The 15,303-nt window shown below is 36.7% G+C and overlaps 1 pseudogene; it reads left to right on the top strand.

Moving 5' to 3' along the window:
* Nucleotides 1–324: 324 nt before the first annotated feature.
* Nucleotides 325–11,935, top strand: LOC115950311 (annotated as a pseudogene).
* The last annotated feature ends 3,368 nt before the right edge of the window (nt 11,936–15,303 follow it).

The raw sequence follows: 15,303 nt of genomic DNA, 5'->3' as shown, positions 1-15,303 counted from the left end.
AGACTGAGACAAAGTCAGCTGGGTTTTCCTTTTTGTTTTGACCAAACAAACTACGAACTAATAATGGTAACAAGAAATTGAATCACAGCAGCCTCAGGCTCTGATTAGCACAGTTGCATTCAGGTCAATAGTCGTAAACCAATTAGACAGACTAAACAATGTACACTCAAACAAGCATTATATTATATATACTTTACTACTTGGAGTGATAAACTTCTATAAGCTCTTCGTTTTTCTTGCCTCAAGCAAATCCTTTGCATTTTTCTTTATCATACATACTCCTTTTCTACGAATATTTTGTCTCCAAACTTCAACAAATTAGTAATGGACAAAACTGCATCATCATCATCATCCTTCAAAATTCAACCTCCATCACATGGAAATCTTGTTACAATTCTTATTATTGATGGAGGAGGTGTTAGAGGGGTCATTCCTGGAGTCATTCTTGCTTTCCTCGAGTCTCAACTTCAGGTAATATTTCTTAAGATTTCATGTAATTTCCCAAGTTAGTATATTTGAGAAATTCGAAGACCATTAAAGCTTATTGTATATTTGGTTCTAATCAAGTAACTCTATGGGTTTTGTGATCGTGGGAGCTAGATGGCGAGGAAGTAAGGCTTGCCGATTACTTTGATGTAGTTGCTGGGACAAGTACAGGTGGTCTCATTGCAGGCATGTTGGTAGCACCAAATGAAAATAATTGACCTTTATATGCTGGCAAAGATATAGTACCATTTTACCTTGAGAACAGTCTCAAAATCTTCCCGCAGGCAAGGTAAATTTTGAAATGGATTATTCATTCATATTGTGCTAATTAGTATCTAGGTCAAAGTTTTGTACCATGCAAATCATATTTATATATATTGACTAAGGATGTTTTGTAACATCCCGTGAGTTTAAAAAATATATATATATATATATATATATATATATGTAAGTCAGAATTTTGTGGACCACTTGTGCCCCCACCTAACCCCACTACTCATCATTCTCATCCACTCAATTTCACCCACATCCCTTCTCTCTTTGGCCGGCTCTCTCCTTTCTTTCTTTCTTTCATTTTCTCTCTTTTTTTTTTTCATTTTGCTGAAACACACACACACTCACCCGCCTGCCTCCACTCCAAAATACACTATCTCACCATCATTTTTCCGGCAAGATCACCGGAAAAATACTTAGGAACTCCAAAGCATCTTCATTATTTTATTTGAGGTAAAAGTTCAAATCTTTTTTTTGATGAGTATTATGTTCTTGTTTGAGGTTATTTTACTCAAGCTTTAATAATGTTATTCATGTGATTTAAGAGTTTTGGAAATGATATTCATGTGTTTATATGTATGGATTTTGGTCTTGGTGGATGTATTTGATGAGTGAGTTCATGATTTTTTTACAATGATGGTTATCTAAGGCTTGTTGTGGTGAAAATTTAGAGGTTTTGAGTTATAATATGTGATAGATGATGAATATAATTTTTATTGATCATTTGGAGCTAGTTAAAGATTTAAATTGTTTGTCTTGGAGAAAATTATGATTTTGGTGTCATGGGTCACTTGATGATGTTATAAAAATCTTGTGGGAAGCACTTGTAAAGTGTGGAGGTTTTGATGTTAGATATGACACCTTGAAAGATTTATGAGTATAAATGGGAGTCTATGCCTTGCAAATTAAAGTGTTTTGAGAAATTTTGGAAGTAGAATACATTACATGTGAGGTTGAATACTAGGCTTGCCTAATTGAGTTCTTACTTGGCAATTCCTAATTTGTAGTTAGATACAATTTCAAGCTTTGTGCTCATTGTGATAGATTTGCTTGACATTGTTTAGGTTCTAGCTAATTTCCCCTTGGAGCTTGGAGAATTAAGATTTTGCGGTTGCGAGGTAAGTAGCTTTTTAATGGGTATTTTTGAAAAATAACCATATCTTATAAATATTGTTTTTGAGTCAAACACATTTGGAAAATGATATATATGGATATATGCTTTCTTAAAAGTATTGTGTTGTGACCCTTACTATATATGAAAAATGCATCATATTTGATATTACATTTGGGGAAATGCATGAATTGTTATATGGAAAAATGAGCATCTTTTAATTAATCTTTGATAAGAAAATCATTGATTTTATGGTGTATTGAAAAGTAAAAGATGTTTATCTTGTCTTGTATTATTTGAGAAATTGTAAGAAAATCTTTTGACAAGAATGAAGTTTGAAAACCTTACAAACTTTGTAGAAGTTAGATTATTTAAGGTTTTCTGAAACTATTTGGATATGCACTATGTGTTTCAAAGTAAGGTAACCTGTGAGTTTATGTGATTTTAGCCCATGTCATGTGTGATTTCCCGGTGATCACCCGATTTGATTTCTGTAGTCTTTGTGACAATGGAATCAAATTTAGGTCAGTGCCTTTTCACTTTGGATGACGCGTTCTTCCCTGCTGTTCATGGGGAGAAGAGGTTCCTTGATTGTGTGTGGGTGAGGCTGCTGTCCATGGGGCCAAGAGACCACATGCAAGAGAGGTCCTATTTGACGCGCTCTCTCTGCTGCCCATGGGGGGAGAGAAAAACCTTGAGGGTATGGGTGAGGCTGCTGTCCATGGGGCCAAGAGTCTGCATACCAGAGAGGATAATATCATGCCAGTTGTGAATGGGTGGATCCCCTGACCGGTCTATGTGGTAGTGTGGTAGATTTGTGATAATTTATCTTATGTTAGATATTATGTTTTTAGAAATTATATTGTTGATACTCACAGATTATGGTATATAGTTTCAAGGTATTTACTTTGAGAAACTTTGTGCTTCATTATGTAATCATTCTTGTCATATTATTATTATTATTGAAGATGAAACTTACATTTCCCCCACCCCCATTATTGTGCTACTTATTGGGCTTTATCTCATTCTATTATTTTTATAACTTTTCAGAGTAGGCAACAATCTTTTGAGACAGCTTTTTGGTGGCTAATAGTAGTTAGACTAACTATTGATGGAGGCTGAATTTTTGTGTAATGGATATATTAGATGGTGTAGATCTTAGACTAGGCTTGACTCATTCTTTTGTATATTATAGTGGTTATGACTGTATTTCCACTGATGGGACAAGCTGTTGTTATGTAATTGTTGTTTTCAGACCTCTATTCTTTTATTTGGCCTATGGTCCTTGTAATTAATGCTTAGAGCTCTGACTTACTCTGAAAGTATGTTCTATGGGATGATTATGATAATTCTTGTTGTTGGCACTTGATAATAATTATGTGGATTGAATTGTCAAAAAGGAAAAATTTACAGGTACTTGAAACGTCTCTCTCATGCTTTGGACCCTTTGGGGTTTGGGGCGTGACATGTTTTGCTCTTGGCTTTTCGTGAACACAGTGGAATATTTGCGTCAGTTGTGAATCTAGTGAAAATTTTAACGGGATCCAAATATGATGGAAAGTATCTTCACAAGCTCATAAGAAGGAATTAGGGGACACGAAGTTTCACGAAACCTTGACAAATCTAGTTAATTGTTCCAACATTTGACATCAAGAAACTTCAGCCTACTATTTTTTCCTCATTTCAGGTTGTGGTGGTTTCTATGTTTTGTTTGTTTGTTTTTTAATGGTTTTTTGTTGTACATGTTTATTGTTTATTGCTTAGCATATTAAGAAAAGACTTCAACCATTATAGTTGGTTATGTGTTGTAGTCCCTTCTACAAATTGCTTTAATGAAGTTTTAGCAAAATGGCATAAGTTTTAGAAGTTATCCAGGCCTATTAAAAAAAAAAAAAAGGTTAAAGGTGAATTTGAAATACTATTGCACCAGGTTCTACTTAATAACTTTAAGAATAATGATATTTACACACTTCTTATTATACACTCATCAATCAACATACACACATTATCAGTTTGCCATATGAATCGAAAACACGATTTCAATTAAGATTAGGAATTCATGTTTTAAAAACACAATTTCACAATTTTAAACATGATTTCAAAAGAGTGTGTTTGAAGGACGTAAAACCAACGTATAATAAAATTTTCCATAATTTCAATTACACATATTTCAAAGGGATCATTTTGTTCATGATTTTATTTTCAACATTTTAATTGGAGAGGAAAGATTTGACCCTTATAAGTCTCTATTGGATAGACTAAAAATAAAGACCTAAAAGTCATTAGCACTCCCTTCACGAAATTAACATAAACAATATGTGCATATTTCAAACCTCTTCTAGCACTACTTTAAATTTAAATCTAAATTTTCTTCCTTCAAATCCTTGTACGCAACCTGATAGAATTGAAAAATTTTCATGCAGTTGATAAACAATCCAATCTTAGACGCTGCATTATCAGACATATGTATAGGCACCTCAGCAGCCCCAACTTATTTTCCTGCCCACTATTTTAGTAACCAAGATAGACATGGAAGCGTGCGAGATTTCAACCTTGTTGATGGTGGTGTGGCTGCCAATAATCCGGTAAAATCTTTTTTTTGACAAGAATCAAATTCCTGCATAATTACTTATCAATCATGAAACTAATATTCTCGGTGTTGTGCTGAGTCAAGACACTGATCGCCATCAGTGAAGTGACCAAACAGATTATTAACAAGAACCCAGATTTGTTGCCAATTAAGCCCATGGCCTATGATCAATTGCTTGTGATCTCAATAGGGACGGGCTCAAACACGAGTGAACAAAAATACAATTCCAAAACTGCTTCAAAGTGGGGTGTGATATCTTGGTTATATGAAGATGGGGGTAGTCCATTGATAGATTGTTACAGTGATTCAAGCAAGGATATGATTTGTTACCACAATTCTGTGGTTTTTCAAGCTCTTCATTCTGAAAATAACTACCTTCGAATAGATGTAAGTCAGCATTTATATTCTCTCTTGCATGGATAATAATGCTATTTTTGCAAACTCTGGTTCACAAAAACCATTATTTTTAATCTTGAAATTAAAATCAATGGTGAATATTATAGTTTGTGTGAATGATATCTTGCGACAAGGATAGAATTATTGCTTTTGTATTTAGTTGAACAAGTGCATCTTGCTTTTTGGTGGCGATTATTAACAAAAAAAAAAAATCCATATCCTTTATTCAATAGGGACAAAAATTCCAAGAGAAAATTAAATCCTTGACAGGGAAAGGGTGTATAGGTGATAGCTAGACAGGCAATCAAGCCAAAATTTATAGCAAGTCTGTGAATTAACGTACACTCAAATAAGAAGATTATGAACATATAATAATAATTTAGTTAGTGGCCGAGCCACAATGACCCTTCTACCTACTCTTGAGAGTTTTGAAAAACTCCCTTGTAAATTTTATGGTTTTAAAATTCCCTGTAGCCAATACATAATATGGCCTCCCCAAACTGTTCATTGATATATAAAATTGTCCCAAACCTCAAAATATGTTCATTGTATGTATAGTATTAAGTTAGAAATATAGAATGAATGAATTGTATTTCGTAATCAAAGAATATACATGTGTGCCTTTATATAAGAGGCATATGTGTGTAGTACAAGTAAACTTATGTGTGCGGTACAAGTAAAGTGTAGTACAAGTACAAGTGTGCTAAACAAGTAAACTAGTTGGGCCTAAAGCTCATAACATAATATACATTAACAGCCCCCTTCAAACTCAAGGTGGATGTGAGACCAGCTTGAGGTTGTCAACCAAATCACGAGTGCGTCCCTTAGGAAGTGACTTGGTGAAGATATCTACAAGTTGATCTTTGGAGGATACGGAGAACAGCTTGAGAGCACCATGGACAAAATGATAACGGATAAAATGACAATCAATCTCAATGTGTTTAGTTTGTTCATGGAAGATATCATTGTGAGCAATATGAATGGCACTCTGGTTGTTACAATAAAGGGGAGTAGCAGAGGATGTGGATACACCCAAATCCTTAAGAAGCCATCGTAGCCAAAGGAGCTTAGATGTGGTATCAGCAAGAGCACGATATTCTACTTCATTACTGGAGTGGGTCACGAAAGTTTGTTTCTTACTTCGCCAAGAAATCAAGGAAGAACCAAGGAGAAAGCAATAACTTGTAGTGGACCTGCGATCAGTGGGATCTCCTGCCCAATCAGCATCAGAGAATGCATAAAATTACAAGAGGAGACTAAGCTGAATAGAAAAGGCCATGGAAGAGAGTGCCCTTCAGGTATCGAAGTATGCACAGAACATCAGTATAGTGAGTTGATCGTGGAGCAAACAGATACTGGCTCACCTGATGAATAGAATAAGAAATGTCTGGACAAATAACTGTGAGATTAACTAAGCTGCCAACTAATCGTCTGTAAAGAGAAGGATTAGACAATGGTTTCTCCCCCCCCCCCCCCGAGGGTGTCAAATGCACATTAAGATTAATTGGAGTGTCAACAGTTTTGCTATCAGTGAGTCCAGCTTGAGACAAAAGGTCAGACGCATACATGGCTTGAGTAATATAGAGACTATCTGTAAAATGAGTAATTTCAAGACCCAAGAAATAGCTGAGATGTCTAAGACCTTTCATCTCAAATTGCTGACTGAGAAAATCCTTGAGTTCTTGAATGCCTCTGAGGTCATCAGTAGTTATGATCATATCATCCACATATAGAAGAAGCAAAATGGTGTCTGTATCAGTGCAACGAAGATATAATGCAGAATCATATGGACTGGCAGTGTAACCCAAGCGAAAGATAGTGGAGTTGAACTTGGCAAATCAAGCTCGGGGAACCTGTTTAAGGCCATAAAGTGCATGTCAAAGGTGACAAACCTTATTTAAATCAACAGAGAGGCCAGGAGGAGGTTGCATATAGACTTCTTTACTAAGATCCCCATTAAGGAAGACATTTTTAACATCCATCTGAAAAAGATCTCATTTACTAGTAGCAGCAATAGCTAAGAGGGCATGAACAGTGGAGATATGAGCCACTGGAGCGAAAGTCTCTTCATAATCAATCCCATACTCCTGTGTAAAAATTTTTGCAACAAGATGAGCCTTATAGCGCTCAATGGACCCATCAGAGCGAGTCTTGATCTTATAGATCCACTTACAACCAACCACAGACTATCTAGGAGGGAGAGTGACCAGATCCCAAGTATGGTTTTTGGTTAATGCATCAAGTCCTCTTTCATTGCAATCTGCCATAAAGGGTCAGTGGAGGCCTCACGATAGGTCTGAGGCTCGTGAAGAGTAGCAAGGGTAGTGTAACAATGATAGTCAAGTAAATGTGGAGGAATGGATCTTACCCAGGTTGAGTGGCGAGGCGGAATGTCTTGTGGAGGATCCTCAGGTGGAGCAGGAGCAGGGGACCCAGGCCCAAGGTGGGATAGCTCGTCATCAACTTGTTCATCTTCGACCTGTTTAGGAAAAGCATCAAAAATATCTAGAGAGAAGTTCAAAGGAGGATCAAAAGTATTTGTAGAAGGAACAAAAGACTCATCTGGAAATATTTCTAAAACAGATGAGGTAGTCAGGGAAGAATGAAAGTGAGAGAGTTCAACAAATAATCGATGTTCCTAAAAGACAACATTACGAGAAACACGAAGTCTATGAGAGACAGGATCATAACATCGATACCCTTTTTGAGTTTCACCATAACCAAGGAAACAACAAAGTCTAGATCGAGGCTCAAGTTTGTTGTGCTCATGAGACTGAAGAAAAATGAAACAAGTAGATCCAAAGGAGCGAAGGTGATGATAGTCAGGGAGAGACCCAAAAAGACGCTCATACGGAGTTTGATTATGGATGACAGTGCTTGGAATGCGATTAATCGCATGAACAGCATGAAGAACAGCTTCACCCTAAAATGGGGCAGGAACATTGGCAGAAAGAAGAAGAGCACGAACAGTGTCAAGAATATAACGAAATTTTCTTTCAGCTCAACTATTTTGCTGAGAGGCACCTGGACAAGTTAGATGATGTACAGTGCCATAGGAATGTAACAGAGTTTGAAATGCATATTGAGTATATTCAAAAGCATTATCAGAACGAAAATTTTTGATACGTTTGGAGAATTGTGTTTCAACCATTTTTGCAAAGTTGTTGTATATTGGTAAAATTTCAAAACGAGATTTCATAGGAAAAATCCAACTATAACGAGAATAATCATTAATAAAAATAACAAAATATCAAGATCCACCAATACTAGCAACAGGAGAAGGTCCCCAAATATCAGAATGAATTAACTCAAAGATACTATTAGAAATTGATTCACTATTATTGAAAGGTAAAGCGTACAATCAAAATTGTCTTTGGACACGAAACCTAACAAACCCTTAAAAAGCTAATTGTTGTACTCGAGAAGATGATGCATGACCAAGATGAGAATGCCAAAGTGTGAGAGGCGGTAAGGAAGAAACTGCAGCAGTTGCAGTAGCAACAGAAACAGGAGCAACAGGTGGAAGATGAAGATTGTCTACGGGAAATATACGCCAAACTCTAAGGCCGGTCCCAAGCTCTTATCCCGTCCTCGAATCCTGCACAATACACCCAGAATAGTAAAAAATAAGGCGATAACCTAGTTCAGCTAATTGTCCCACAGAGCACAAATTATAGGATAGGTCAGGTACATGGAAGACTCCAGGAACAGAGAGGTTGGAGGTCGAAACAAAACCTAAACTATTCCCATGCATGGTGGAACCATCAGCTATATGAATATTTAGAGGATGTGGTGCAGGGTCAAGTTTGGAGAATAAGGATGAGTGAGGTGTCATGTGATTGCAACAGGTAGAATCAAAAAGCCAAGTTTGAGACTTACTGGGTAGAACTGAGAGAGCAATGGAAAGAGATGCATTACCAGCCATACGAACAGCCTGAGCTATGATCTCCTATAGTTCAGTGGGAGAGAGGTTGATAGTGGATCCAGAAGACTGGGACTTAGCTGAAATGGAAGCCATCGGCGGAGTAGACTCAGTATTAGCAACAACCGCAGTAGATTTGTTGCGACAGTAACAAGTCTCAATGGTGTGGCCAAGACGCTTGCAATAGTTGCAGAACTTTTTGTTGGTCTGCTTGCAACGATTGCTAGAGCCAGAAAAGTCACCTGAGTGCTGAGGTTGCTCTATGGGCGAAGCAGAAGGAGTAAAAGCCAAAACATTGAGCTTATTCTGAGCTTGAAGGGTTGCAAGACGAGCTTCTTCTCTAACCAACTCGTTCATAACAGTATCAAGAGAGGGAATAGAACTGCGATTTAGAAGTTAACCTCGAATAGGCTCAAAGTTCTTGTGAAGGGACATTAGGAATTCATAGAGGCGAAATTCATCTCTGATGGAAGCATATTGCTGAGCATCCTTTGAGCATGCCCAAGTTGGATTAGAAAGGTCAATTTGGTTCCAAATGAAGCGGAGCTGATCATAGTAGTCATTGATGGATTGCCTTGGTTCTTGCCTGAGTTGATGTAATTCAACCACTAACTGATATTTCATGGAGCCGTGAGTAGTGGAGTACCTTTTGGCCAATATATCCCATGCTAATTTTGCATCATCAAAGCTGTCCAACAGATTGGAGATGGAGGAAATGGAAGTGTTTCGAATTCATGTGAGGATCATGTGGTTGTGACTATCCCATTCAATCATGCGACCAAGGAAGGCAACATCTTCTTCACTTGCTCCTTTGACAGGAATGACGATTGCACCAGTACAGTAATGCCAAAGCATGCGACTCTTAAGAAAACTGCGCATAGCTTGAGACCAAGATAAGTAATTCTTGTTCCCCTCTAATACAGTACTGATGGGGCAAGGAAGAAAAACATCCTTTTTATCCATTTAGAGACACAATATACAAAAACAGACTGCAAAAATGAAATCTACGCGAAAAAACTGGGTAAGGAGAACCTGGACAGCAAAAGTCAACCTTAGAGAAAAGTCAACGGTCAAAGTCAATAGCCGGTCAAAGTCAATGGTCAGTCAACGGTCAGCAGATGACGTCATAGGATGACGTGGCGTTGACGTCAGCAGATGAGTGGATGCTGACGCAACTAGGGCTGATGTGGCACTGATGATGACGTTAGCGGACCAAGTTCTGGCGTGTGAGAGCGCGTGGAGGCATGTGGAGGTGCGTGACGGAGAGAGGAGGCACGTGACGGCGCATGAAGAGTATTGGCGGTGCGTGGAGGTGCGTGCCAGTAACGCCGAGAATTATAGTGGCACGTAGAAGGTCCGATGAAGAGATATTTCACAGAAAGGCAGATCGGAGAGATTACTTTCCAATGGTGCAATCTGTGGTTTGATCGGAGAAGCGGAAGCGGTGGTGGCGGCAAGGTAGTGGTCTTTGATGTACTGAAGTCGCGGTGGAGGCAGCGGTGCTACTAACAAAAACGGCTGTAGATGACACCCAAGAAGACAAGACTGCTTAAGAGCGGCACACCAAAGGATTAGAGCAGTTGCTCTGATACCATGTTAGAAATACAGAATGAATGTATTATATTTCGTAATCAAAGAATATACATGTGTGCCTTTATATAAGAGGCATATGTGTGTAGTACAAGTAAGCCTATGTGTGCGATACAAGTAAAGTGTAGTACAAGTACAAGTGTACTAAACAAGTAAACTAGCTGGGCCTAAAGCCCATAACATAATATATATTAACAAAATTTATCTTTCGAATGGTTCAAATTTGTTTATTTGTTTTTGGGTGAATTAATTCCAATTTTTATTTTTTTTATACATATATTGACTATGATGAAGTCTTTTATTTATTTTTGAATTTGGCAAGGGATTGAATCTCACAATTGAATCGGTATTATATTTAGAGTAAAGTCATAAACTTTTAATTATTTTCTTTGTTCCTTTATATGCTCTTTGAAAAAAAAAATCTCTACATCATCATTATTACTAAATAAATAAGCATATAATGTCAAGGAGCACATATGAATGTCAACAAACAATTAGTCATACTTTGAAAACTTAACTTCTTACTTCTAAAAGAAACAATTTTCTCAATCAGCATATTCGTTGGGTTTTTTATTTAATGCCTGGCATGGATAGTTTTATTTCTCAACCTATTTTATAAGTAGTGTTAGAATCATAACTTTTGGCACTACTTTATCTCAACTTGTTTATATGGTGAGTTGTAAATTGTGGAATTGTGTACTCATATAAACTCACCATTTTTACTCCACACAATTTGCGTATATGACAAGTTGTAACAAAAGTATAGTTTTAGCATTTTTGTTTTTTTGATAGGTGAACTGCCCCTATGTCCCTAAAGAGTAGACCTCGCTCTTTCATTGACTTGAGATCAATGATAAAGTAATGATAATGATGACAATAGGTGTGCCCTTGTTTGATCATAGATTGGAATAAAGATATTCACACAAATCAGTCAATACAGAGAAAGGGAGAAACTCTCAGAAAATGCTCTGTTTTCTTATTGAAATACTACTTTTTCCAATTTCACGTACTAAGCCATATGAGTAACTACTGATTTTGTTCTTGAATGTTGGACCAGATCGATACGCTGCACAGTAATTTGTCTTCTGTTGATGTATCTATGAAGGAGAACTTGGGAAATCTAGTGAAAGTGGGCGAACAGTTGTTAGAGAATCTAGTTACTCACCTAAATTTGGATACCGGTCTCTATGAACCAGTTGAAAATGGTGGAACCAATGAGGCAACACTAAAAAGGTGGTAACACTTTCCTTCTGTTGACCTTTTAAGTTTTTTTTTTTTTTTTTTTAATAAATTTAGGATCCATATTCCATGATTCATACTTAAGAGTAGACATCAATTAGCTGAAAAAGGGACATATAGAACTGACCATAATTTAGTTGATACTAAGGTTTTGGCTAGTTGAATTGATCATAAATGTTAAACAAGCAAACCAGCCAAGCATGTAGCATCCATCTCTTATACTGATTTTCTGAGCATCGGGTCCAATGCTTGTAGGTTTGCAAAATCACTTTCGGACGAGAAGAAACTCCGAGACTCAAAATCACGAAGCAACAAAGGCACAAATTAGTGATCTCCGTTTCTTTTATGCTACAAATGGGACGAATAAAAGTTATAAATTGATTTGTTGTTTACTTCAGTCATAAACTGATGGATCAAAATAATTTATAATTTTTTAATTGCTAAGCAAGAATTACAGACAATAATAATACGAGGAATTTACAATAAATAGCACTTCTCTTTGGCCTTCTAGGGCTTAATGCCTAGGCTAAGAAAATCAATTTGTTTCACTACAACAAAATGTATTTTTAGTGACGAAAATTAGTGAGGAAATATTTTTCGTCACTAAAAATACAGCTTTGGTGACGAAATATGAATTTCACCACTAATAATGAAAAAAATTATAACATTTAGTGACCAAAAATAAATTTTGTCACTATTGTGATCTGAAAAATGGGCGCCAGTAGAGGAAAATTTTGGCGCGAATTTAATTAATCTATAGTTAGTCACTAAAAGTTGAAATTTTTAGTGACGAAATATTTTGTCACTGTAGGTATTACTATGGATAGTATTAGTGACGAAAATCCTTTTGTCATTATAAGGAAGAATTAGTGACGAAAAATATTCGTCACTAAAAATAATAATAGTTGTGCACTTATATGTTTTTAGTGACGAAATCATAATTCGTCACTAAAAGTATAATTTAGTGACGAAATATGAATTTCATCTCTAAAAATCTTAACAAAGCCCAGTCTATAGTGACGAAACTGGAATTCATCACTAAAGACTTCAAAGCCCAATTTCAATACCCAGCACATGCACCAAAAGTTTTTAGAGTTTTTTTTTTTCAACAGAGCACTATATCTAAATAGTTGAAACTCTCTTCAAAGCACTTTTTGTGCCATATTTCGGTAAAAAACAAAACAAAGAGCCAAACAACCTCACCGTCGCGATTAAGCTCAACGGCGCCATTGCGATTAAGCTCCCACCATCGCCGTTGAGCTCCCACCGTCATGATTAAGCTTAGCCGTTGCTGATGAAGCTCAAACCGTCGCCAATGAAGCTCCGTTAAGAGCCAACCATTGCCGATTAAGTTCAACGGCGACCCTTCGCATTCCTTCGAACCGGCGACCATTCGACTTCCCGGCGACCCTTCGCATTCCTTTGAACCGGCAACCCTTTGCCTTCCTTCGAATCGGCGACCATTCGACTTCCTGGCGACCCTTCGCATTCCTTTGAATCGACGACCATTCGACTTCCCGGCGATCCTTCGCATTCCTTTGAACCGGCGACTGTTCGCCTTCCCAGCGACCCTTCACCTTCCTTTGAATCGGCGACCATTTGCCTTCCTTCGAATCAACGACCGTTCACCTTCTCGGAGACTGTTTGCCTTCATAGCACTCTCTCCTTAGACCGTTCGCTAAACTTCAACTCCTCCGCCATCACCGTCGACGCCGTTGCTTCCACACAACCTTTGCCTCATTCTCGAATCGGTAATTTCCTTTTTTCAACATTCACGTTCAAATATATATAAATATATATATATATATATATATATATATATATTTTATAATTTGATTTTTGTGTTAGCATTGTACCTATTTGTTTGATTGCTTGAGATTATCTGTTGAATCATACAATTTTTTTTTTTTTTTTTTTTTGCATCGCATTGGATTTTTTAAAAAATATATTTATTTATAAATTTTATTAGTAAATTTTGTTAAATATGACATTCTTAATCTGACTCTTAATCTGTAACTATCGCCAATGGAGGAGTGTTGCCAAATATCCACCAGACCCTTCTGCCTAAGAAGGTTGGCAAAGGAAAAGGCAATATATGTTTTAGTACTTTGTAACATATATGTGTTTTTCTGTTTTTGTACTTGTGCCAACTGAATTTTCATGCTATGTTTCTTGTTAATGAAATGAATCTTATTGCTTCTACATACTTGTCCGATGTGCTTTCTTATATCTGTCCTTTTTTAATGAGATTAAATTGAAGGGTGAGATTTTGGATGATGGTAATTATGTGATAGAATGGTTTTGTTGGGGAATTTACTGTTGGGTTTCTCTACAAAGTTATATTGCCTGTTAAGATGGTTCTGTTGTACTTTGGCATTCTTTGCAATGCACTACCATGGTTCCTCATATGCTAGTTGTGTGTAATTGTGTTTCAAATTAAGTGAAAGAGCCTGCTTTTTTAGATGAATTGTGTAAATGCGTGTGTGATGATATCTTCATATTGGGTTCATTTGACTAAAATTGCTTGCGAATGTGCTTGTGGCCGTGGATAACCTTATTTGTTTTGGAGCTGGTGGGTGAGGTGGTTTAAGTTACAGCTATGAGCCTATGAGGGAGCAAGGTAGATAAAGGCAATCGTATTTTATGCATTGTGATTGTTTGATTAATTAAAAGTTAAACTTTCTTTTATCTCCAGCTCTCTTTCTCTTTGGTGGCTAAAGAAATTGTGAGGAACAAGGTGAAGAACACAAGTTAACTTTGGATTTTTTCTGAAAGTTGTAAAATTAGCTTGAGCAAAGTAAGTATATTTTAGTTAAAAACTTATAAAACTCTATATATACTTGTGATGTTGGAAATTTGTTTTGTGGCAGGTTGTTGTGTTGGAGCAAGCGGGTGGCTTGCATGGTGTTATAAGGTGGTTTAAATTCATATTGGGAGTGTTTTTGATTTCTTGCAAATGTGAATGAAACTTGTTGATTAGTAGCAATTGTGTTTCTTTATTCAATTTCAATACTTGTAAGCATTATAGTTGTGATTTTGGAAATTTGTTTTGTGGTGGGTTGTTGTGTTGGAGCAAGCGGGTGGCTTGCATGGTGTTATAAGGTGATTTAAATTCATATTGGGAGTGTTTTTAATTTCTTGCAGTGTATTTACTCCTAATATGCTTCCCCTTCCCCCACTCCCGACATCAACACACATGCTCAACAATTGACATTCTCTTATTTTTCATTTTCTGGTATCTCAGAAAGACCAATGATTTAAAAGAAGCTTTTTTTATTTATTCATTTAGAAAGAGAGCCTATTTCTTGAGAGATATGTGTAACATACTTGACAATTTCCTTTTCCCTTAACTGTGCTGTGACATTAGGGAGCTTTTAGTTCCTTAAATAGAATAGTGAGGCCTGAGAATGGAATCCCAAGTGTTAGATGTTTTTCAATCTTCTATTGCAACCCATAAAATATGTGCAGAAGGTTTATGAGATCAAACTCCATGCAATATGAATATATGTATATAGTTGGGGGAAGAGGGATTTGCACCGGGACGTCTCAGTTGAAAACACTTGACATCTCCTTGGATGCAATATGAATAAATATTACAATTATTTAAGCCCAATGGTACATCCCCTACCATCTCTAAAGATGCAATTAGCCCCTCTTGTCTTAGATGGTATTGGTTTATATTTCCACTTCAGGAGC

This window comes from Quercus lobata, chromosome 6 (genome assembly GCF_001633185.2).
Source record: "Quercus lobata isolate SW786 chromosome 6, ValleyOak3.0 Primary Assembly, whole genome shotgun sequence".
NCBI classification, from domain to species: Eukaryota; Viridiplantae; Streptophyta; class Magnoliopsida; order Fagales; family Fagaceae; genus Quercus; species Quercus lobata.
The sequence above is the reverse complement of the archived record's forward strand: the minus strand, read 5'-3'. Positions and strand labels throughout refer to the sequence as shown.